This window comes from Macrobrachium rosenbergii, chromosome 42 (assembly GCF_040412425.1).
Source record: "Macrobrachium rosenbergii isolate ZJJX-2024 chromosome 42, ASM4041242v1, whole genome shotgun sequence".
In the NCBI taxonomy this organism is placed as follows: domain Eukaryota; kingdom Metazoa; phylum Arthropoda; class Malacostraca; order Decapoda; family Palaemonidae; genus Macrobrachium; species Macrobrachium rosenbergii.
Window position 1 is genome coordinate 16,722,220 of NC_089782.1, and position 27,316 is coordinate 16,749,535.

At 37.0% G+C, this 27,316-nt stretch overlaps 1 long non-coding RNA gene across 2 annotated transcripts; it reads left to right on the forward strand.

Moving 5' to 3' along the window:
- LOC136827999 (uncharacterized) lies at window positions 1-27,316 on the forward strand. 2 transcript variants are annotated; one of them, XR_010849878.1, is made up of 3 exons: window positions 1-1,834; window positions 16,867-16,956; window positions 27,069-27,316. It is a non-coding gene; the product is annotated as an uncharacterized lncRNA (long non-coding RNA). The 2 variants fall into 2 exon arrangements; XR_010849879.1 differs by lacking the exon at window positions 1-1,834 and adding an exon at window positions 5,018-5,453.

Genomic DNA, 27,316 nt, shown 5'->3' on the forward strand with positions numbered 1-27,316 from the left:
AAAAGGATCATCAAACTCTCCCTCTCTGTCCCTCCACACTTCTCTCTAACCCCAAGATCTTTCTAAACTCTGCTCGAGTTGACCTCTACACAATGCCTTTTCCGAACCGCTTGTAGAATTAGAAAATGCAAGCGGGCTATCTTTTCCTCAGCTCTCAGCCTTCTGTCTTCTCTGTACATACGTCCATCTATTTTTGTGATATACGGAGGCTTCTCCGTAAGAAAAAGGAACTGTATATGTATATTTCCCGGTGCTGATGTATTCTGTCATGTATCATACATGTGATTTCAAAACGAAACATACAGGTTATGTACTTTCCCCTCAAAAAACAAAAAATATGCGTGAAGCAATACAATAATGATTCTGTTTTGCAAAAAACAAATATTAGTTTTATTTACAAATAAATGTCCAGAAGTATTCTCTCTCTCTCTCTCTCTCTCTCTCTCTCTCTTTCTTTGGCGTGATCTCATAACAGGGTCTGGTCCGAAGGACGCCGAGAATAAAAATCTTGTAATGATGCTCAGTTAGATAGTGATGAGATTCTGACTAAGAAAAAAGTAAATGGCCCTGACAGATGAAAATAAGACTTTAGCTACTGGATGATTTCACCGTAGCTAAAATGAACATTATTTTTCATTTGTATTATCATTTTTTCTTCTTTTTGTTTCGCATTTACTTCTTGTCCCATTTTTCTTCCACTTCTTTTTCTTTTTTCCTTTCGACTTCTTTCCACCTTCATCTTCCTCGTTGAAAATTAACGTTGTTTCTTCGTCTTCTTCTTCTTTTTCTTCTTCTTCTTCTTTTTCTTCTTTAAATCCCTGTAATCTCCTTCGTTTCTATCTTTCCCACCTGTCCCGCCAGGTAAGACCTGCTCCTCTAAATAGGTAACGAAACTCCCTTCCATCGCAATCAATTCTTGTTCACAGATGTACAGAAAACTATTTCTACGAAATATTTCCATAATAGAAACAAACTATTGCATTTAAATGCATCTACAACAAAAAATATCTAACTTGAGTAATTTCTTGGCCTACAGCATAAAGTGTGCCAAAATTAACAATCTAAATTAGAATTGTTGTTCCAACCATTTGGGTCCATTATCATTTAATGAAATTCATGTTCTGAAATTTTAAAAATTAGTTTGACAATGACAGAATTAGTGAGTTGTGGCTTTAAGAAGATGGGTGAATGATTCTTTCAAAATCCATGAATTCTTAATTTGTAAAAAGTTACTTTTCATTAGACAAAAAGAAGAAAAACCTTCAAGGTTATGCTGAGAATTCCTTGTCTCTTACATCAGGCAAGAGGTTGTTGCCGATGTGAAAAACGGCGAACAAAAATCAAAGCGGGTTTAAATATTACGAAGTCACCGAGTTCCTTTCTTTTATAGCCGCGACCATATGGTCTTACCACAAAAACGAACTGACAAACAGCTGGCAATCCACGCACTGTTGCAGCTCACTGAAAAGACTCGTTTATAAGATTCCTTGAGTCATAGCTTACATAAAAGGTTGTTTTTTTTTACTTAAGACCTCCTCTTACATCTGCTTGATCAGTACATTTTCTTTTCTTTTTTAGCTATAGTCGACTTAAAATTGATTACAAGAAGAAGGATTAAGTATCTTTAGAAAACGACCCAGCTTGCACTTCAACTGAAGGAAAGTTTCTTTAGGAAACGTCTTGTTTTAACACTCCCTGGGGCAATATACATCACCGAAAGCATAAGCTCAGTCTGTAACGCAACATTGCCAGGTGAACTTCGTTCAGGAGCTGAGTTGGGACGTCGCTGTTTAGAATTTGCAATACATTTAAAAAAAAGTTACGGCCATTTGAGGTAAGGAAGCTCGTCAACTTTCAGTATATCGGTTGAGCTGTGCCTGTCTTTGCCTCAGCAGCTGTTTCTTGAGGCTTTCGCACAATGCAGTCCTTTTGATGCAAAAATTTTTCGTGAAAGAAGTAGTAAGAGGAACCCTTCCCTGTAACGCCGTGAGTGGTTTGCCAATGTCACCTTTGGTATCCCTGTTACCACAGCAACGGTTTGTTTACAACGATCCTTAGTTTTCCTAATCAGAAAAAAACGATGCCCGTGTTGCAGCAGATGGATGATTCTAAAGGCTCTTTGAGACATCCTACGACAACAGCTGCAGTGCTCTCCCCCTTTTACTTTCCAGTCTCCCCCTAAATACTTAGGCTGTCCAGCTTCTTTAACGTAACGTTTCTCAAATTTCCACCTTCCTTTCAAGAGGAAGCCTTTCGGGGGAATTTTACGAAATTCTTGAAGAGATTTTATGTTCATGTTAAACTACTTCACAACAACAACAATAATAATAATAATAATAATAATAATAATAATAATAATAATAATAATAATAATAATAATAATAATAATAATAATAATAATAATAATAATAACTGGGTCGGAGGCCCTCCTTCAGTCATTTCTCATTAAAAATTATAGCTATTTAGTAATAATGATTTTATCCTCTGTCTTTTCAATTGTTATTTCTTCTCCTCTGAAGGGCATGGTAGTACAAGCTTTTCCATAAGTTTATTGTGCCTTCTTTTGTAGGGTAAGGACACATTCCGATTGGTTCTGTTTTACTTTTGAAATTAACATTTAAGACAGCAAACACCCAGCTAATGGTACACGTTTATTTTAACTGCGCGTTTTTTGCTCTAACTGTAAAGAGAACTAAACCGTAATATTATGACTTTACCCTCCAGAAGTCATAATGAACAGAGGGCAATGAGATAGCTATAATAATAATAATAATAATAATAATAATAATAATAATAATAATAATAATAATAATAATAATAATAATAATAATAATAATAATAACTGAGAAAAATTAGCAGGGATTTTACTCGTCATTGATAACAAAAATGAAAAATAATCCGACGACGTTTCAGAAACGTGCCTAATGCCTCCCGAAGACCCATTCGAAATTGGGCAATCGTTCCTCCTGACCCGAAGGTCAAACAGGCAAGATAAACTTCGGGATTGACATTTACCTGAGAGAGAAAGGGTGAGGAAAGGAGGGAAGAACGAGAGGGAAGATAAAGAGAGAATTAAAGAAGAAGGCGGGAAGATTCGAGGAAGGTGATTAATCGCCTTCAGTTTGCAAGTCATTGCTTCCTTGGAGTATGACGGCAAAGCATACAGAAGAGGCATGTAGAAAAAGTATTTGGGTGTCTCATATACATTAACGTACAGTAGATGCCGTAGACAGAATAATTATGCATATGTTTTATGTAGAATACGTATATAGGTGACGTGTATAGAAGATGTAGCTCGTATATATCAAGTATTTGTATTGACGCCGTACATAGACGAGTTATATACAGTGTGTGTGTATGTATGTGTGTGTATAGATGTGATTAAATAATAGTTATATAAAGAAAGGAATATAGACATCTCACGTGGAAGAGATATATAGAATTCTTATTTAGATGCAGTACAAAGAAGTGGTATATAAAGCAGCTATAAAAATCTATATATGACAGGTATATGGTAGAAATTTACACAATAGATATATAGAAGCAATATATACAAGAGTTATATAAATGCGGCAAACAGAAAAGCTCTCCAGATTAGAAGAGACTACCTGAATAAAACCAGAGACGGAAGTAGAGATGTTCCAGAGGTTTAATTAGAATTTCTCTCGGAACAGGAATGAAGGAAATTTCGATTCCGAATCATTTTGAAAAAAAGACAAAGGCTCCATCATCGATCGTTAAATTAAGAATAAATTTGAATAGACCAGAGAATTTCTCTTCTATGGTTCTGCGCCAAACACAAAGTTACATAACCGAGAAAACGGTTCTACAATAGTTCGCAATTAAATTGATTCTATATTTAGGTAGCATGAATGATGAACGCCAGGTAGTCAATTTTACAGGAACAGGAATGTTAGATGTGAGCAACGATGGCCCTTAGGTTCCTTCTAAAAAAAATCGTCTTTCAAGGACCAGGCATGTTGAATGGGAGAAAGCCCATTTTACAGGAAGCTGAATGTTGGAAGAGAGGAATTTTTTTATTTTTAAGGAGCTGAGATGTGGGACATGAGGAGATCCCTTTTAAAGGAAAAGGAATGAAGGTTGGATGTGACAAAGTTCACTTTTAAGGAGCTGGAATGTTGGACATGAAGAAGTTCCTTAAGACGCTGCAATGATTCATGCAAGGGAGTCCACTTGCAAGGAGCTGGAATGATGGATGTAAGGAAGTCCGCTTCAAGGAGCTGGAATGGTGGATGTAAGGAAGTCCTCTTTCAAGGAGCTGGAATGGTGGATGTAAGGAAGTCCACTTTCAAGGAGCTGGAATGGTAGATGTAAGGAAGTCCACTTTCAAGGAGCTGGAATGGTAGATGTAAGGAAGTCCACTTTCAAGGAGCTGGAATGGTAGATGTAAGGAAGTCCACTTTCAAGGAGCTGGAATGATGGATATAAGGAAGTACACTTTCAAGGAGCTGAAATGGTGGCTGCATGGGAGTCCACTTTCAAGGAGCTGGAGTGGTGGCTGTAAGGAAGTCCACTTTCAAGGAGCTGGAATGGTGGGTGTAAGGAAGTCCATTTTCAAAGAGCGGGAATGTTGGAGATAAGATCCTTTTCATAGAATTAGAAATGGAGCTGGAATGTTGGACGTGAGGAGGTCCCTTTCTAAGAAGCAGGAATGTTAGATGTGCGGCGGTCCATTTTCAAGGAGCTGGAACGTTGGACATGCGGAGGTTCCGTTTAAAGACTCTGCAATGATTGATGCAAGGGAGCCCACTTTCAAGGAGCTGGAATGGTGGATGCAAGGAAGTCCACTTTCAAGGAGCTGGAACGTTGGACATGCGGAGGTTCCGTTTAAAGACTCTGCATTTCAGTGATTGTAATGCAAGTCCATCATCTCATTCATAAATGTCATTCTTTTGGTACTATTTGCTTTCATTTCCTCTATACTTGTCAGGAAATTAATATTGAATAAGCTTACCATAATCAAGGAACTGATCATTTGCTTGCCATTGTTGCTTCGTGACTTGCCTGCGCCAAAGTGGAAGGAAAACAAAATTAAAAATGCGAAAGAGCCTTAAGAAAGGTGACCTTCCTTTTGCGCGTCTGACAGACTCGACTGCGTAGTATGACATCACTGGACAGGCTCTTTTGAAAATGACCAGCACATTTTGTACTGGTTGCTGGGTTTCATAATCATTACTTGTTCTTCTAGCTTTTAACTATTTTCATTCCATTTTCTACTTCACACAGATCTTTAGCATAGTCTCCTTTCCACTTGTCCTTTTTTGCATCTTCATTCTTCCTCATTTCTTAAGTTTCTTCCGCAGGTGAATTTGCTATTACGGGCTGCTCTTATAAGCAAGAACTCGTGCTAACTCAAGGCCAGCTTAATGGAATGGCAACAAATACAGTGAGCGGCCGAAAGGAAGAGGATCTCATCGTCTCAGGCAGTTTATGTAAGTATTCTCATCCTGTTCTAATCACAAGAGGTGCATGAATCCTTTGCTGCAACAGTTCGGGATCCTCAGAGGTGGAGGGGTGAAGCTTCCCGCTCATAAGCAAGCTCGAGGCAGTTCCGAAAAGGCCCCCTCCGCCCACTCCACACCACCTCCCAACGGCCTCCAGCCCCTCTAACCCCATCAATTACGTGAAGTTCCTCCTCGTTGGCGAAGACAAGGGAAGAAGAGTGAGAACCCTTTCGCAGGAGTCCTTTTCATCTGAGTGAGATTCTTAAATCACCTGGTCTTATATCACTTATCTCTCAAATTTCTTTCCTGAAAAGGGAGAGATGAGCCGAAAGGGTAACAGGCTCTAAAGCTCTTCCTTTTGAGTGGAAAAAGAGTATGTTTGAGAAAAAACTTCATCGAATTTATTTCTGGTACAGTCTCCCTCATGAAGATCTTCCCATCTTCTTCAAGTGGTACGTAATTGTTCATCTGCAGGAAGCGTACCTTCGAAACCAATCATTCTCCTATTGCGAAACCTTTATAAATCATGGCCTACATTTTTTCCCAGTGTGTCTCTTCACGGCTTCTTCCTGTGGTTCAAAAACATGATGATTTGTAAAGGGTCGGCCAAATTAAATCTTTCATTTTTATCATCATTATCGTCGTCTCTTCTTCTTCTTCTTCTTCTTTTTCTTCTCCTTCTTCATGTCTTTTTATCCGTAATTGTCGGCACAGCTGCACAATGAAGTCATGGCCTCCGGCAAATGGTGATCGTTTGAGGAAATATTTCAACTTGCAACCTATACTCGACTGTTTTTCTTACTTATACTTGGAGTTCTATCCAGCGATTAAAATCCTGTGATTTTGCACATAATAAAAGGAAATATGAGTATACGCATCTTCTTAAATATACTTTAATTTCCTCCCTTCTATTCCTTTTCTTTTTTTAGTAATTGTCAAGAATCCTGACCTCTGGCATATTTGTGTTTCCCAGCGGTAAAACTTCCACGCTTTGGAATGAGGATGGGTCTCACCCCTCCATGGTGGCGTTCCCTTACACTTGGATGAGTCGTTCTCTGAAAAATGGGGTGGGGGTGGGGTTGAAGGATGGAGGCACTGACTAGGGGCAGTAGGGATGGGATCCTCTCCCACACTCCATGCAACAGCAACTGGCTGTCTACCATAATTTCAAGATATAAAAAGATGAAGTGGTTCCGCCTGGGTGACCCCTCAGGTGGGGAGACAAGATTATCATGTTCTTAAATCGGCGATTGCTTCAAACTGCTTTTTCGGGACAGGTAATGACTGTGTGTGTGTGTGTGTGTGGTGAGATTCAAAATATGATTCTTGCTACAGGTCAAGTCCTGCGTATAAACATACGATCGTGTACATATTTACGTGAAAGATACGAATACACGCACATTCACGCACACAATTGTGCAAAACATTTTTCTAACGACGGATATTTCCCGATCTATATTATCGTTAATTACATTACTGCATGGAAGACAGAATATATATATATATATATATATATATATATATATATATATATATATATATATATATATATATATATATATATATATATATATATATATATATATATATATATATACTGTATATATATATATATATATGAATGAATTTTATCACATCACCGTGATTCATATACAAGCACTAAGCTACAAATGTCCTTTAATATCCAATTCGCTCTACCTTGGAAATAATATATTTTCCTATATGTTACCCGAAGGGGAATTTTTTGTTGATAACATGTTCGTCGTCTGGTGGGCTCGAACCACAGAAGAACAAGAACTCAGGACTACAGTGACACCTTAAACCACACGGCCATCAAGGGAGGTAGAAATTGATACCGACTCCCACCTACAATTCACTATCGAACTCAAGTATTTGTAATTAGATTCGATATCAACCTACATCTACCATGCTAACCGTGTAGTGCATTTGTCGCACGCATCCATATCATAAATGAAATTTATTACATCACCGTCATTCATATACAAGCATTAAGCTACAAATGTCCCTTAATATCCAATTTGCTCTACCTCAGAAATCACGGTGATGTGATGAAATTCATTCATAATATGGCTGTGTGCGACAAACGCAGTCACTACACAGTTAACATGGTAGAGGTGGGTTGTTATCGATTCTGATACAAATACCTGAGTTCGACAGAGATTTGTCGATGGGAGTCGGTATCAACTTATACCTCCCTTGATGGCTGTGTGGTTTAAGGCATCACTGTAGTCCTGAGTTCTTGTTCTTCTGTGGTTCAGGCCCATGAGACAACAAACATATCAACAAAAAATTCCTCTTCGGGTAACATACATGAAAATATATTATTTCCAAGGTAGAGCAAATTGGATATTAAAGGACATTTGTAGCTTAATTCTTATATATATATATATATATATATATATATATATATATATATATATATATATATATATATATATATATACAGTTATATACATGTATATATATACATATATATGTGTATGTATACACACATATATGTTATGTATATCTTAGTTTAACCAGACCACTGAGCTGATTAACAGCTCTCCTAGGGTTGGCCCAAAGGATTAGATTTATTTTACGTGGCTAAGAACCAACTGGTTACCTAGCAACGGGACATACAGCTTATTGTGGAATCCTAACCACATTATGACGAGAAATGATTTCTATCACCAGAAATAAATTCTTCTAATTCTTCACTGGCCGGTCGGAGAGTCGAACGCTGGGCCAACAGCATGCTAGCCGAGAGCTCTATCGACTCCTCCAATGAAGTATACACACACATATATATATACGGTATATATATATACGTATATATATACATATATATATATATATATATATATATATATATATATATATATATATATATATATATATATATATATATATATATATATATATATATATATATAACAACTTCCACTCGTTTACTATATCGGATGACGTCATCAGTCAATGGTAAGAACTGGGGATGCTGAAGATTTCCACCCTCTGTTTGCGCAATGAAGAAGTTGCCAGCCGTCACTTGTGTAAAAATGATGGATTTATGTTTCAACAAATACTTACCTTAGGGATTTCTGCTCTTGCATCGTGGTAAGTATGATGATATGGAAGCGTTAGAGGTGTAATGAAACAACTTGGCCTCCATCCAAGAAAGTAACTTATGTGCAGACGATACCTTCCTCCATCGCAGCATTTGGGTGAGCTCTGATACTTGCCAGTGTTGTTTTACATCGTTTGGTCTTTGTCCGTGTCTGACAATAATCATCGGAAAACAATTATATTCAACAAAAAAGGCATTTAAAAATGAAATTGGATTTTTAAGCTTTAATGGTATCGAAGGTTTCAATAACTTTATTTTTCTTTTGATTATTACTTTAGATTCCTTGGATGAGAAATCACTCTTAAGGCCATCAAAACAAAAACTGGTCACTCTCCGGTGAAGAAAAATAATGAGTAAATGGAACTTACTTAAAATATATATATGAAAATATTTTTCATAGAATTTAAGACTATAATAATGGACATTTCCATAAAGACAAAATACACTTAAATAAATTATGGTCTAATGATAGAAGCATAGTGAAGTATGGCAAGATTTCATGACGTAGGCGGCAGGATTGGTAAATGACGTCATCAACAGCCAATTAGAGGACATGAAATTTCTAGCCCAAAAAGAAGGAACTTCGTGGAATTCCTCCAGGCTTATGTGTTGCTGTTTGATGTCTGATTTTTTCATGGAGTAACATCATTTTTTCATTTAGTCTTTTCCTTTTCCATGTATGTATGTATGTAATGTATGTATGTATGTATGTATGTATGTATGTATGTATGTATGTATGTATGTAATATTCAATAAATATCTATAATGAATGGTTTAATCACTTAATATAATAAGAAATGGATAAAACTTTCTTGCTTGAGAATGAAATATGGGAAGGATCGTGTCCTTCTATCATTTAGGAGAGAGAGAGAGAGAGAGAGAGAGAGAGAGAGAGAAATCTGGGGGTGTATATATGAAGTGATAGCATTATTAAACTGATAATGGGATACTTTAAGAAATTTTTACTCTGCTTTGACTGTATGTCATTAGAATCCAAATTCCATACGAGCCAGCCTTCTCTCATATTTTCCGCTGCCTTTTTTATTCTCAGACTCTTTCATTATTTTTGTTCTTCAGAGGTGTAGACAGAGGAGAGAATTATCATTTTCTGTCAACATGGAGCTCTCCGTACCCTTATATGTATATTAGTGTTAGAATTTTCTTGAATTATGATCAGTTAGACAGAATTTCTGCTTACAGCGATAATTATTTTGATTAATACACTGATAATTCGAAAACGTATGACCTAATCTGGAATATAGAAGGTCCTGCTTTGAATATATATATATATATATATATATATATATATATATATATATATATATATATATATATATATATATATATATATATGTATGTATGTATGTATGTATATATATATATATATATATATATATATATATATATATATGTACTATACACACACACACACACACACACACACACATATATATATATATATATATATATATATATATATATATATATATATATATATATATATATATATATATATATATATATATATATATATATATAAATTCAGTGAATACAGTAATAGGTATTTGAACTGTGCGTTTTATCTTTCTTCTTCCAATGTGCATCATCCCTTCAGTAGTATTGCCTACGAGACTCCTCAAGAGGTTCATGAGTTGCTTCTCCCCCTTCTCAGTTTCTTACAGTCACTGTCTCTCCTCCAAAAAAGAGCATTACTACAGCTTAAATGAGACTTATTTTCTTGTCAATAAATATCAATTTCATCAGGATCATGTTGTAAAATAATGGTTTAATCACTAAATATGATTTTAGAAAATGGATAAAATATTCTTGTTTAGAATGAAGAGATAGCAGGGAGCATGTTCGCCTTTCATTTAGCATTGAGAGAGAGAGAGAGAGAGAGAGAGAGAGAGAGAGAGAGAGAGAGAGAGAGAGAGAGAGAGAGAGGTGGGGGTATATATGAAATGATAGCATTATTACACTGATAATTAGATACTTTAAGAAATTTTGCTTTTCTCTGAATGATTTTCTTGTCGAATTACTTTTTCTTTTAAAGTTTGTTATTCTAGAATCCACATTTTCTTCTGGCCTCCTTGGAATATCTAATATTTTCTATCCTATTATCCACTTCTTTTTAATTGTGTTTTTCTCAGTTTCTTTCAGTAAAAGCTGATTAGTTTTGGTCTTCAGAGAGAATTCAGATTTCCTGCAAAGATGGGGCTCTCCTTAAACTTACATATAAATTGACGCTAATATTTTCGCAAAATGTGATTAATGGGACGGAATTCCTTTTTATAAAGATAATTATTTTTATGAATATACTAATAATTCTAAATGCTATGTCCTAGTCCGGAATAGAGAATGCCCATACCTGAATATATATGTGTATGTATATATATATATATATATATATATATATATATATATATATATATATATATATATATATATATATATATATATATATATATATATTCAGGTATGGGCATTCTCTTTCCGGACTAGGACATAGCATTTAGAATTATTAGTATATTCATAAAAATAATTATCTTTATAAAAGGAATTCTCTCCATTATATATATATATATATATATATATATATATATATATATATATATATATATATATATATATATATATATATATATATGTGTGTGTGTGTGTGTGTGTGTCTATGTGAATACTGTATGTGTATATATGTATATAGGTAAGGAAACTAATTTACGTGAAATAAATAAATAAAATATAAATAGAATGGAATATAAGAAATTCAAAACAGCGAACAATGAATGCTCGTGTGACATTCTTCTATAGTTTGAGTGTTTTGTTTATTATATCTGGTTACATCATCATCCATTGCAAGAATCGGGCTTTAAGCTATTTACTTGGTGTTCTAGTTGTCAGGTGTCAGTATGTACAAATAATATATTTAAAATTTCGACACATATCACTTTTAATATGTCTGTTCTTACATCGTATCAGCTATTGAATATATAAAACCTTTAGAGGGTTAGTGAAACGAGAAATCGATCTCCATACGTAGTTTTCTCTGCATTTCTTAAACCGTGAAGGTAACTTATTAGTCTTTTTCTTCATTAACTCACACGTTACCTTCGTACATTGTAGCCACCTGAGGGATTTCGAGTTTTAAAAAAATGTTGATTTTGTGTCGATCATTATTGTAAATTCGTCATAATCGTTATTTCTTAATCAATACGTTATGATATAAATGCATTAAATAAAAACCTTAGATTTTATACCATATATTTTGGGATGCTTATCAATAGTTTTTAGAGTTGCTTCAGACTCCTTGGATACGCCCTTTGACCATCTGAAACAATAACTGATAACAGTCTCTTCAATATTAAAAAATAATGAATAACTGGCATTTGAGGGTATTTCTTTATTTCATTTATATTTGTAAATCTTTTGAATATAAATGGCAGTATGCATTCATAAAAAGACGAGGAATGTGTATATACAGTAAATCGCGGATAAAAATTTGAGGGCTAGAGACATATGGCACCAAATTTATGATGTATGCAGTGAATGTAACAAATGACGTCATCAACAACAAGAAAGAAGAGACTGTTGAGAGTTTCTCGCGTTTATGCATTGCTGTTTGAGTTTCGCCCAAAATTGTTTGACTATTCTTGGGGGTTCCCAGAATGTTTTTCATCTTTCTTTCTCACTCCCTGTATGTATGTGTTGCTTAAATAAAGTCTGATAATCCTTCTCAGTAAAATTTTATCATTAGTGATGTAATCACTGAACATGAAAAATCGACAAAGAGTCATTTAGTGTCATAAACTTTCAAAAGCAGGTAGAAAACAAGATAAAAAAAGAGAGAGAGAGAGAGAGAGAGAGAGAGAGAGAGAGAGAGAGAGAGAGAGAGCCATTATGTCGGAAAAGATGAAATACGAAGAAGGCTTATTCGTTATCGATTTCAGATATGATGAAAATAGATATTTCTTCCATTATGCATCACCTCATTCGTATTTTATATTTTGAGTTGCTTCTTCACCTCTCTCCCATCTTAATAGTTCCTTTCATTGAGAGACGATGTTGATATTACTCTTCAAACAAGAGAATTGCTACAGTTTATAAAACTTGGTTACTACTGACTCTTAGACGTTGGTCATTACCGATAGAAAGTCGACGAATATTTATTTTCCAGTTGTTAACAGAGCCCAAGAAGTGGAATAATTTGTTTATGTCTTCTTGTTATATTCAGTTTTACAAATAAGCTGCTCACCTCATGATGCTCTTAGGTTGCCACAACTCCTGTAACCAGTTATCATACGCAGTCTGGCGACCTTCGTTGTATGGCTCCACGTGATATTTGTAGATTCTTTGCTTTGCTTCAATCTAAGGATTTTCAGTAATCCTTATTTTTCGGTCCTTGAGAAGTGATGTGCAGTTTCTCCTTTTGACAAGTCATGTTTATGTTTACTGTATCTTTTAACGTTTCCAGCCGCGCTTAAGAAGTGGGGTTACACACTTCCACTCCCCCTGTTTACGTAATGAAGAAGTTGTAGTGTACCATTTATGTAAATACAACAGATTTATGTTTCACGGCATGGAACCATTGGAGCTGTAGTGAAATGAAGTTATCCATGTTAAAAGAGGAAAGCCATTCTGCAAAAAAAAAAAAAGTAATTCTAAGCCGGCTGTCCGCGGTGAGCTAGCCTATGGCAATTGACGTTTTCCTATGTTATTTGACGTGCTGAACAAGAATTTAAAATAACATTTTGGCGGTCGGCTGTAACTAAAATGTAATTGACCCTTGAAAACTGCACATCTGTAGTGTGGGTCGCATACAGCTCAAGGATGGATTACAGCTTAGCAGCAGCCTACCGGCAAAATGTTACCCCTAAATTCATGTAAAGCAAGCAAAACAACACAGAAAAACGTCAATTGCCATAGTCTAGCTCAATTGGACACTATTCGTTGCTTGCGACCGCGGATGAAGAAACTTAACAGCCAAACAATGCCGCCATCTTGGGTTACGTAACCACTAGGGAGCCATATGTTCAGCGGGGGGCGGGGGCTGGGAGATGGGGTTACTGTACTGCACAGAAAGTACAAGTTGGTAAAGTGACATAGACTTACGTAGAGACGTGGCGGTAAATAACAGTTACCCAAAAAAAACACTTCTATATAAAAAAACACTGGTAAATCTATATATTAGCTCCGTGCCTGTTTTTACCTTTTCAACTGGTTTTTTCTACACTTTTAGGGGTTCTGATACTGGCGGTGCATCTGTTTGTTGTCGGCCAAATGGAATGTCCCTTCGCCGTGTTTAGTACTGGCCTTGGGGGTGTTGGGTACCCATACGTTAACAAGTTATTGCACTTGCCGGACGGGATATGAACCATTCGAAACAGACGTACCCGTGTTCTGTCTTGTGAAGATCGTGTATGGAAACTCCTTGTTGGATGGACTTCACAGGTTAATTACACTCGAGCGCCAAAAATTAAAGGTAAATCCATAATTAGCAACCAAAAAACTGTAGAAAAAGTTAAGTTAAAAGGCAGTTGCAACCGTGGAGCTACCATATTGTTCTGCCACTCTCTGTCAGGGGCATTGGGTGAACCGAAAGCTCCCCTGTAAATCGATGCATGCGTGAAAAGTGTCTTTGGAACGGCTCCCACTGTCCATTTATTCGGCCATTTTTTTAACGCTTGTTTTTTGTGTTCCAAATGGCATATGTAACAGGAAACACAACAGTAAGGTGCCCAAACCTTTTCCCAAGTTATTTACCCCACCCAGAACCCCGGATTCCCAACAGGTCCCCCTTACCATTAGCTTTTCTCGAAAGTGATTTCACCCACCCAAAACCCAGATTCCCAACAGGTCCCTCTTACCGTCAGCTACATTTCTAAGGTAAATTACAGCTCAATTACTTTTATCCGCCAAAATATTACCTTGAATTCTTGTTCAGCAGGTAAAGTCCTATAGAAAAACGTCAACTGCCATAGGCTAGCGCACCGCGGACAACCGGCTTAGATCTACCAAAAGAAATATTATTCATCACGACCAAAACACTCTTGCGGAAGAGGCTTCCTACCAACGCTTAGGTAAAAGCCTACAAAATACGGTCAATGTCCAGAACAACTCCGCGGTGAGATATAAGAAAATAGGTCACACTATAATTTTCTTCCGAGATATTAATGATTATCTAATCGGCATCCTCGAAAATTTTCTAAGTCGTTTGTTTACATCCAGTAGCCCTTCTGGTATTATTACAGTTTCAAAAATTCGGATATCTAATATTTTTTTACTTGCTATCATATATTTTTGTCATGATTCATACGAAATACTTACTCGCATCTTCCGCAAATTAAGAGTTACGGAGATATTTGCCGATGAATATTGTGCCTTGTTGTTATCGCAAGGATGCGTTTATGCTGCCATGTCAGTTTTTCTGCTGATGCGTTTTTGTTTTTGTCAATGTATTGTGGGTAAAAATGCCTAATCGTCTTTTGTTTTTCGTTATGAATTATAAGTACGGTACAAATGCTGAAACCTGATTGGTTGCTTTGTTTCAAGAATATCAATTAACTGCGATTTTGGAATAAGCTGGCTTTCTACAAAATTGCGCTTCAGTTGACTGCCATGGATTCCGTCGTGCACGTCTGCAGTGGGTGTTCTCTGTCTTACTTTGAGGCTATTGGTCGTTTCCATGGACATTACAATGGAGCTCCACAGGTTGTGAATACCTTTCTTCGTGAACATTTAGTACTACCATCTATTTAAGGTAAGTGAAGTGGTTAACGAAAGGGTAACATTGCAGTTTCGGCCGTGAATTTCACCGAAACTGTAACTAGACGTTAGGATCTAAAATTTCGTTCCCTGTAACCCTGTGGCAAAAGCGCGCGCAGCGCAATATTACCGCCTGCCAGAACATACGAGCTTGCAACAATCATTTAAAATGTGCATAAGCCGCGTGGCGGCGTTGCACCACCCGAAACTGAGAGCGGTAATGGCGGCCATGTATCTCTAAATCTAATCATTTGCGGTAGAAATAAAGGTCAGATTCGTTGAAAGTACACTATTTTGCTAGGGAAAATGTAATTTTATATCGGAAATGTGAATTTGACCGAAACTGTAAATTTACCGCACTTCGTACTTATCTTACTGGAGTTAGTTCGAAAATGAGGTTTTTACTGTAATGTTTCTCAGAAAAACTAGTTCCCCATCGAATGATTTTCGATTTTTGATTTATAAGGTTAGACAATACCTGTCCCCCAACCCCCTCCATAGCTAATATGGCAAAATTGTGGGTGTTTCCTCATCATAAGAAGTGGTCTAAAACGCTTTAAATATGAAAAATATTACATTTTACTTTTAATTTTGGTACTTTATGCATGCGGAGTTCTTCTGGACATTCACCCAAAATACTTATTGAGCAAAGTTAAAAAAGAATGAAATTCTATAATAGGCACCCAATTTAAATATCAGTACGCTTTCTTTTAGAATGACAATGATATAGTTTTCTTTTTGAACTGTACATGGGTGACTATAGTAACGATGCAGTACGTGCAGTAGTACTACAGAGGAACTGAAACACTTTTTCGTCTCTCTATCTAGGACACTTCCTCTGTAATCTGTCGTATTTTTGGTAATTCTGGGAGCGTTGTATTAATTATGTATGTTATTTTGTCTTTTTTTTTATTTTGTTGTGTTCACAGTTAGCTAGGACAGCTCCCGCAAAAGAACAGGGTGCTTGTAGGCTACTATTGTATTTTGAAGAGAGAAAAATATTTGTCGCCTTATATATATTTATCCATCTTGCGGGGGCATGTATGGGCTAGCCGTATTCGTAGCCGTAAGATATGTTGGACAAGGGAGGGGGAGTGTGCCTGGCAGGGCACAGCAAGGGGAGAGTCAGAAATTCAGAATCAGTTGCTGCTGGTAAGATCACTCGTATCCAGTATTGTCCTCAGAGGTTAGCTATCTTTCTCTAGCCCTCACAGTAAATTATCTGCAAGATTTGTATTAGTTTATTAATTTTTGCAATTTTGTATACTGACATAGGAAATGGTTAGTTTCCTAATTGCTGTGCAGTAGGGTAGATCAGTCCTGTTGTTGTTAAAGGGATTAACTCTATCTTTTCTGTGTGGTGCAGTGCGTGTGTGTGTGTGTATGTTGCCTAATAAAAGGTTAGGCTGAAACTATGACAGCAAATATAAATAGAAATAGGCCACAAATCTCTCTGTGCTTCGGTACTTTTCTTGAACTGCAGCTAATGTTTCTTCTCTTCTTCCGTTCCAGAGTCTCCTGGTGGGTGCCTCCAAGACCAGAGGAACTCATGGATAAGCTGGAAGGTCCCAGGCAGCAGAATAATCAGAGCCAGTTAGCAAAGTAAGTTTCTGATGGCATCTCAAGTTCAAAGGTCCGTTGCTGGGTGAATGTCTGTGTTTCTTTGTGTGTGTGTATGTGTAATGGTTAGGGGATGTTTGTAGCCCTAGGGAAATACTATTGAGATCAGTGACAGTCTTACGGTTTAGTTCAAAACTGTGGCCGACATGAACTGTTTAAAACCTGGTTTTGAATTTGCAAGCATTTGTATGCCTATCTAAAAGGCATTAATGGTACTTAACCTGAGCTGTTATAGGTGATGAGTGGTTTCTATATAATGTTTTATAAGCCGTGTCTGTCCTACCAAATACTGACCTGTTTGGTAATCACTGCTGTTGTTCCATGATATCAGTCATATGGTCCAGTTATTTATAGTGAGACATTGTAAACTCGTATAGTGAGTTGTTATTTAGGGTGAGACACTGTAAACTTATATAGTGATGTAGGTAATTCCTCCTGATGTAAGGTGATGACCGTCTGTACTTCTGCGTAGAAGGTTACGCAAATCCTTAAAAGTTATTTATTATATTCATGGGGCATATTCCATGACAGAGGCTAAACGCATGCCTTCCCCAGGTTAGTCAAGCCTGCGGTGGTCATTTTCCACCTGTGCCAAACTATGCCTGTAAAGTCCCCGCTCAATGCGTTCTCTGTAATGAACATCCCGTTTTCTGCGGTGCCTTCACATTCGACCTAGGGTCGCTCGAACACAATATTATTATTATTATGAATTGTATATTTTATTGTCTGTTCAATTGACCATGCATTATGTATACGTAACCAAGTATTTTTATATCAGACCAGACATTGTTAATCATTATGCTTTCTGTATGTACCTGTCCTGTTTTTGTAGAGAAATAGTTTGACCTCAGGCCACCTGTAAATCTTTGTACCCACGGTCTCTGTGTTATACGCAGGCGTCTGCATGCCGCTTGATAAGCGGGTCACTTCATCAATAAACCAGCAGTACTTGTCTTCCTGCTCCTTATTTGGCACCTCTCTCACATGCCCAGTGAATTCTTGTCTTTGTAGGTACATAGTAATTAAATAGGACCAGATATTAATCAGTAAATTAAATTTCCTTAAACTATCCAAGATAAAACAATGAAAAATGTCCTGGATTAAACTTTCACATCCTTACATAAATCTGGCTTTCATAATAATGCAGTTAGTGCAATATGTATTTGCTTAATTAGGAGAATTAATGCCTTGAAAAACACAATACACTGCTGATTCACTGCTTGTAGGTATGTGTGCATATTTAAACGGAGGTGGAGTTTGTATGTCGAATGTAAATGACAGAAAAGTTTTGAATATTTTACAATGTACTGAATGTGTGGTGTATATGGCTTGTGTATTGAAACAGTATGAAATTGGGTGATCGGCAGAGAGATATAAAGTTGACAGGAATGGCCAGAGAGTTTTGAGATGGTCTGGTCATACAAAAGCAATTTGGTGCAATATACAGGTGAAGAGTCTCCACTATGGAAGTAATAGAAGGAGGGAATAGGAGGAAAAATAGAAACTGATGGATAGATGGCATAAAAGAAAGCATTATAATGCTGTCAAGTTGAATGTGATTGAGGCACTGTTAATGGGCTTCTGTGTAAGTGTATGAAGCAGCTAATATATTAGAAGTTTTCTGTTTACATTCATCTGTAATTCATAAATGAATACGTATAGTTACAGTATGAATGTGACTGTAGCCATCATAATTTATGTTAAGATTCGTGGCCAGATTATATTGGGAAAATTATATTACATATAAGAAAATATCAGACTTGAGTCCAGAGTTTGGAAAACTGAATGAGATCTCAAAGACTGAGATGGTTTGCACATGTAGTTGGAAGGTATCAGGGAATGTTGACCATAAAAGCAGTAGATTTTGAAGCAGCAGGAATGAGGTGAACTCTTGAATGATCAAGGGAATCGTGGGAAAAGGGGTCAGAGGCAGAAAGGTATAGGACTGTATACTCATTTCATGTTTAATCCCATTTGGGAAAGATTGAGGCAGAGAGAGATTTATTTAAGGTATTTGGTGCAATTATATTAATTTTAAAGCCATCTTTGGAAAGAGGAAGGAAGTTTATCACAGTTTGATTAACCTATCAAATAGATTTTTATCATCGCCATCCTTATAAGGATATGCCACATATTATATAAGGATGATTAGGACACAAAGCCTTTCCTAACCAGGTTAAAAATATATATATCAATAATAGAAGGAAATTTATATTAAGAGTATTTGGTCATATACCCCATATATTGTTAAGAAGGAGAACAACAGCAATATTTGTCTATTCCTTCATAACTTTAGCTTTGAAAGTTTGTGTGTGTTTGTTTGTGTCTACACTCACACATCTATATATACAGGTTTATATATATACTGTATACATACATACATGTATACAAAGTTGACAAGGAAACAGTTCAAACAAACTAGAAAAAGTATTCACCCAAATCTTGATACTTTGTGTAACAGATGCTCTTGTAATTATGAATTACACGTTACATACTCTCACTGCTGTGTAATTTACACATAATGCACATCTTCGTGTGTAACTAGAAGGTCTTTGCAAGCTGTGTAAAAGGTGATCTTGTTACTTTCTCTGTGAATCAGATAAGCATTTCACATTGTATGTTGAAGATGCCAGGCTGGTTTGGTAAGGTGTGTCTGCAATGTGTATATGGGATGGAATGCTGTGTATGTGTGTGTATATGTGTGTGTGTGTCTGATGCCACTAGTGACAAGCTGGATATGGTTGATCTTGTTGTGAAAATGTTAGAATACTTAATCTCCTTTCTGATGTCCTAGTCAGCTGTCAAAATTGGTGGTGGAAGTCTTTGTAAATTCCCCGCTCAATGCGTTCTTTGTAATAAACATCCCGTTTTCTGCGGTGCCTTCACACGTGACCTAGGGTCGGACGAACACAATATTATTATCATTATTAAGAATTGTATATTTTATTATCTGTTCAATTGACCATGCATTATGTAGAGTTTTAGATAAAAAAAAGGTAATCCTTTGTTAATTCTGATTCTATTCCCTGCTGTGAACGTCTTTTGTTTTTTGAGTTCTCGGTTCCGGGTTTGTGTTGTCATGCGGCCGGTGTGCTGGTCCTTGGCAACAAGTTGTTGTAACGGATTCACAATAAACCTTGTATCCGGCCCTGTATTTAATTATGCTCGTCCTAACAAATGGCGACGAGAATCCATGCAGAGGAGCATAGGGTCTACAAGAACTTGATGTGGATGTAAGGATTTTCCAGGAGTTTTGATGAGTTCAGCATAGCCCACCGGCTCTGAGGACACTTCCGTAAGGCCAGTTGATTGACGGCGATGGTGCGGAGGTTAGGCAGAGGTCGCCTATGCTAGGGTTTTGTTCACGATGGCGACGACTACTCAGATTAAGATTGATCCTTTTAATTCTTCTCAGATAATCCTGGATCTTTGGCTTAGTTTATTAGAAGCTAATTTTAGTAATCTTGGAATTGAGGAAGACAACAAAAAGAAAAATGTTTTGCTAGTGTCGATTGGAACTGATGTTTTTAGTGTACTGGGTAATTTGTGTGCTCTGATTTACCCCATACAAAGACTTATGATGACCTTGTAGCTGTATTGAAATCACATTACATTGTGAAACCTTCTTATCATCGTAGCCTAATAGCTTTTCAACAAAGAAAAAAGGAGGGATGAGACAGTGAATAGTTTGTATGCTGACCTCAAGGCTTTAGCAAAAGATTGCAATTTTGGTAATCATTTCGATTCAAGAGTCAGAGATCAGTTGTTTATGGCAGTGGACAATGAAGTATATTTTCCCAATTTAGTTGCTTTGAATATTGATCTCCAAGCTATGACCTCTAGTGCAGTTTTAGAAAGAATTTTGAACATGGAAAAAGCTTTTGTGGGTGAGAGGAACGAATCACAGCCACAGGTTAGTTCAGTGAGAAAAGAAAAGTCATCTTGTAAGCATTGTGGTTTTTCTCATGAGAGTATAGACTGTTGGTTTAAAGATCTGACTTGTAACATTTGTAAAAGGAAAGGTCATCTAAAAGGGTGTGTAGAGAGGCAAACAAAGATTTGTCTCTTCATAGGCCTAGTAGTGTTAAACCTAGGTATAAGGCTTCCAGTAGTAGGGCTGAAGGTAAGAAGGCTGTAAAACTATTGATGATTATGAAGACAACAATGATGATAGATTGTTAATGGTTAAAGGAAAGATTTTTGCTCTTAATTCCGATGAATTTTATTTCAGTATTAATCAGAATTTAGTTCCATTTGAGATTGACAGTGGCGCTGCTGTGTCTACTGTAACCAAAGAATGGGTACATAGGTTAAAACTAAATATGGAACAATGCAATAAAAAGCTAAGAGGTTATGATAATATGAAAATTGATGTCTTGGGCAAAGTGTTAGCTCCTGTACTTTATAATAGCACAAAGGTTTCTCAGGTATTTTATGTTGTTGATTCTTGTAATACAAATTTGTGTGGTAAAGATTTAATGCAGCAAGTAGGTATTTATCTGGCTGGAATAGATGAAGGTACTAGAGTAATAAAGGTTGCTAATGTGAGTGCAGAAAAGCTGCTAGATAATTACTTGGTAGATTCAAGTAAACCTATTGCTGGTGTTTTGGCTAAGATTCATTTAAAAGGTAATGCTACCCCCAAAGTTTATGAAATCACACAGTTCCTTTTTATTACAAGAAAATGATTGAAGATACCTTAGATAAGCTAGTAGCGGATGAAATGATGGAACCCATATCACATAGTGAATGGGCAGTTCCTGTTGTACCTGTATTGAAAGAAAATAAGGTTGAAATGAGGATTTGTGGAGATTTTAACATTTTGAATAAACAAATTCATTGTGACAGGTACCCGTTACCAAAGATAGAGGAATTGTTATCTGTTGTTGGTAAGGGAAAGTTTTTTTCCAAAATTGATTTAAAGAATGCTTATCTTCAAATACCTGTTGATGAGAAAAGTCAAGAGTATTTAGTAATTAATACTCATAAAGGATTGTTTAAATATAAGCGTTTACCTTTTGGCTTGTCCTCATCTCTGGTATTTTCCAAAGGTTTATTTCTCAACTGTTGGCAAATGTGGAGGGTGTAGCTGCTTATTTAGATGATATTATTGTAAGTGGTGCTACCAAAAGGAGCATGATCACCGATTAAGAAAGGTTTTGGAACTTTTGCAAGCACATAATGTACAAATAAATAAGACTAAGACTGTTTTGGAGGCTGAATCTATTGAATATTTAGGATACCACATCTCAGGTGAAGGAGTCAAGCCATCTTCAAAGGGACTGAAAGCTATTTTAGATTGCCCATGTCCTACTTCTGTTGAAGAAGTTCAATCTTTTTAGGTATGATTACTTACTATTGCAAGGTTGTAAAGAATTTTTCTTCTAAGCTAGCTCCCTTGTATGATTTGTTGAAGAAAAATGTAAAATTTAGATGGACTTCAGTACAGCAGAAGGCGTTTGAAGGCATTAAAAGAGATTTTCGAGTCCAAAGTGCTGACTAGTTTTGATGGGAATAGTCCTTTAATCATTGAAGTGGATGCGTCTCCTGTAGGTGTGGGGTGTGTTTTGTTGCAAAAGGTTGGTGACCAAGAAAAAACAATTTATTTTGCAAGTAAAAACTGTCTAAAGCAGAAAGGAACTACTCTCAGTTAGATAAAGAAGGATTAGCTCTTATTTTTGCTGTGAAACGTTTTAGATATTTTTTGCTTGGCAGGAATTTTGTTGCTAGAACTGATCATAAACCATTACTGGGACTTTTGGAAGAGGGAAACAGATTCCATGTAATGCTAATTCTAGAATACAAAGATGGGCTTTGTTGTTATCTCAGTATGATTATGAATTAGTTCACAAACCTGGGAAGGAAAATGTAATTGCTGATGCCTTAAGCAGATTGCCACTTGATGATGATTTTCATTCTGGTACACCAGCTGAGTATGTTAAATTGGTTGAATTACTTGATTTTGATGACATCTCTTTTCAGGCAGTTAAACATTTCACCAATAAGGATGCTGTATTGTCTCAGTTGAAAAATTGTTTGAAGCTGGGATGGTCAAGGGAACATATGTCACTTCTGGAATATGCCTCTGTAAAAGATGATTTATTTCTCCATAATGGTGTAATATTGTATAGAAATAGGGTTTGATTCCTGTTGAGTTAAGATGTAAGGTTTTGAACCATTTGCATTGTGGGCATAATGGTATAAATGCTATGAAAGCTGAGGCAAGGAATTGGGTATGGTGGCCAAAGATAGACCAGGACATAGGAGAAGTCACAAAGAATTGTAGCATTTGTTTTAAGAATTTTACAAATCCTCGAGCTCCTACATTGTCTTGGCCTATTGTTGGTAAATCATGGTCTCGACTGCACATAGATTATGCAGGACCAGTGGATGGTAAATATTTTTTGATAATTGTAGATTCTCATAGTAAATTTTTGGATATTCATTTTTCTAGTTCCACTACGTCAGCTGTTACCATTGGTCATTTGAGGAAGACATTCTGTAATTTTGGTATACCTGATATCATTGTATCAGATAATGCTCCAAATTTTGTTTCTCAAGAGATGGAGGAGTTCTTGTGTAAAAATAGTATTAAGCATGTAACACCAGCTCCTTATCATCCATCCTCCAATGGTCTGGCTGAAAGGGCGGTGAGAACATTCAAGGAGGGCCTGGGAAAATTTAAGAAGGAGATATTCAGACCAGAATTTGTAGATTTTTGTATAACTATAGGAGGACTGTGAATTCTTCCACGGTAAGGCCCCAGCAGAAATAATGTTTGGTAGGAATTTCAAAGGTACTGTTGAATCGGTTAAACTGAAAGACAAATCTTTAAGGAAAATGAGGGGTGAAATTTTCCAGGAGGAAGGTAAATTGTATAAAGTCAATGATGCTGTGTTTGTTCGTAATTTTGGGAAAGGTTCACCATGGGTGGAAGGAAAGATTGTGGAAGTACTTGGGTTGAGAAATTATAAGGTGGAAGTACAGAGTTTTGGTAATATTATTTGGACAAGACATGCAGATCAGATTATGCATAGATATATGGGTGACTTTAACCAATCCAATAAAGAAGTGTTATCCAATAATTCTAAGTCATCTGTAAATTTGAGTGATTCTAGTGCTTTCATTTCAGACACTAATGTACCATGTGATAATAGTGGGGCTGAAGAACCCATAGAAGTAACTGTAAATAATGATAGTGAATGTTCAGTACAACCGCCAATGTTAAAGCAATCCAGTCGAATAAGTAAACCTCCAGATCGACTTGATTTATAAATATATACAAATATGCTGTATTTATCATGTTGTTTTGTTTTCATATTTGTAACATGTTTTGGAAGAAGTATTGATTTATTTAATTGTCTGATGTTTTAAATTGGAATATTATTGCTTTTCTAGGGATAAGGGATGTAGAGTTTTAGATAAAAAAAAAGGTAATCCTTTGTTAATTCTGATTCTATTCCCTGCTGTGAACGTCTTTTGTTTTTGAGTTCTCGGTTCCGGGGTTGTGTTGTCATGCGGCCGGTGTGCTGGTCCTTGGCGGCAAGTTGTTGTAACGGATTCACAATAAACCTTGTATCCGGCCCTGTATTTAATTATGCTCGTCCTAACACAGACAATCTTGTGGGGTTCCAGAGGGTGTTAGCTTCCCACTTCTCAGATAGTCTTTTGGGGTTCCAGAGGGTGTTAGCTTTCCACTTCTCAGACAGTCTTTTGGGGTTCCAAAGGGTATTAGCTTTCATGTTCTCAGACGGTCTTTTCAGGTCCCAGAGGTTGTTAGCCTTTCACCTCTCTGGCAGTCTTTTGGGGTTCCAGAGGGTGTTAGCTTTTCAGTTCTCACACAGTCTTTTGGGGTTCCAGAGGGTGTTAGCTTTTAAGTTCTCAGACAGTTTTAAGGGGTTCCAGAAGGCGTTAGCTTTCAAGTTCTCAGACAGTCTTTTGGGGTTCCAGAGGGTGTTAGCTTCCCAGTTCTCAGACAGTCTTTTGGGGTTCCAGATGGAGTTAGCTTCCCAGTTCTCAGACAGTCTTTTGGGGTTCCAGAGGATGTTAGCTTTTCAGTTCTCAGACAGTCTTTTGGGGTTCCAGATGGTGTTAACTTCCCAGTTCTTAGACAGTCTTTTGGGGTTCCAGATGGTGTTAGCTTTCCAGATCTCAGACAGTCTTTTGGGGTTCCAGAGTGTGTTAGCTTTCAAGTTCTCAGACAATCTTTTGGGGTTCCAGAACGTGTTAACCTCCCAGTTCTCAGACAGTCTTTTGGGGTTCCAGAGGGTGTTAGCTTTCCAGTTCTCAGACAGTCTTTTTGGGTTCCAGAACGTGTTAACCTCCCAGTTCTCAGACAGTCTTTTGGGGTTCCAGAGGGTGTTAGCTTTCCAGTTCTCAGACAGTCTTTTTAGGTTCCAGATGGTGTTAGCTTTCCAGATCTCAGACAGTCTTTTGGGGTTCCAGAGGGTGTTACCTTTCCAGTTCTCAGACAGTCTTTTGGGGTTCCAGAGGGTGTTAGCTTTCCAGTTCTCAGACAGTCTTTTGGGGTTCCAGAGGGTGTTAGCTTTCCAGTTCTCAGACAGTCTTTTGGGGTTGCAGAGAGTGTTGGCTTTCCACTTCTAATGCAGTTTTTTGGGATTCCAGAAGGTGTTAGTTTTCAAGTTCTCAGACAGTCTTTTGGGTTCCAGAGGGTGTTAACTTTCCATTTCTCAGACAGTCGTTTGGGGTTCCAGATGGTGTTAGCTTTCCAGATCTCAGACAGTCTTTTGGGGTTCCAGATGGTGTTAGCTTTCCAGATCTCAGACAGTCTTTTGGGGTTCCAGATGGTGTTAGCTTTCAAGTTCTCAGACAGTCTTTTGGGGTTCCAGAGCGTGTTAGCTTCCCAGTTCTTAGAGAGTCTTTTGGGGCTCCAGAGGGTGTTAACTTTCCAGTTCTCAGACTGTCTGTTGGGGTTCCAGATGGTGTTAGCTTTCCAGATCTCAGAAAGTCTTTTGGGATTCCAGAGGGGGTTAACTTTCTAGTTCTCAGACAGTCTTTTTCCAGGGGTTCCAGAGGGTGTTAGCTTTCCAGTTCTCAGTCTTTCTTTTGTGGTTCCAGATGGTGTTAGCTTTCCAGATCTCAGTCTTTTGGGGTTCCAGGTGGTGTTAGCTTTCAAGATATCAGACAGTCTTTTGGGGCTCCAAAGGATGTTAGCTTTCAAGTTCTCAGACAGTCTTTTGGGGTTCCAGAGGGTGTTAACTTCCCAGTTCTCAGACAGTCTTTTGGGGTTCCAGAACGTGTTAACTTCCCAGTTCTCAGACAGTCTTTTGGGGTTCCAGATGGTGTTAGCTTTCCAGATCTCAGTCTTTTGGGGTTCCAGATGGTGTTAGCTTTCAAGATCTCAGATGGTCTTTTGGGGTTCCAAAGGATGTTAGCTTTCAAGTTCTCAGACAGTCTTTTGGGGTTCCAGAGGATGTTAGCTTTCAAGTTCTCAGACAGTCTTTTGGGGTTCCAGATGGTGTTAACTTCCCAGTTCTTAGACAGTCTTTTGGGGTTCCAGATGGTGTTAGCTTTCCAGATCTCAGACAGTCTTTTGGGGTTCCAGAGTGTTGTCGAGGAATGCTGTGCTGCCATCTCTTGTATATGTTTTCACTCCATGGATTAAAGAAGTGGTTTTGTCGAGGAATGCTGTGCTGCCATCTCTTGTATATACTCGTATTTTCACCCCATGGACTAAAGAAGTTTTTTCTTTGTTTATTTGGTTGTCCTTGTTTTTCTTTGTTTTCTCAACATGGAGAGTCCCCGGCATTTCTCTGATCACTATCAGACACCTAGCCACCCGTAACAATAAGTACTGAAAAGACTCCTTTATCTAAATTGTTCTATGTATTAGTATATTATATAATGTCGTGTGTTAAAGTGATTCAGTGTTTATAAGTGTATACTGTATAACTAATGAAGATTGTTTGTGTATTGGAAATGTCATATGTTAACCTGTGAGTGTTTAAAAGTTTATAATGTATAAACAATAAGGATTGCATTAAGTTTTACTTCATTGTGCATTTTCTGCAGTCAAGAACTTAATTATATTATATCAACAGTTATATAGCTGTAAATATGTTTATATTTTGCAGAACTCCTTAGACCTTGGTCATCCGTCTTCATTCTTGGTCCTAGACCCTAGACTCTTGGTCCTTGGATCTTATTTCATCCTTAGATACGCATGATTCTTCGTCAGATTGTAATCACGTGCAGTACTTTTCCTGATCCTGGTTATACGCGCAAGATCTTCAATAGACCTTTATATTATTATAGAAGTTCCTGGTGTTATACATGAAATTTGTTAATTTTGTATGTTTCAGTTTGTAAATATATTTTAAGT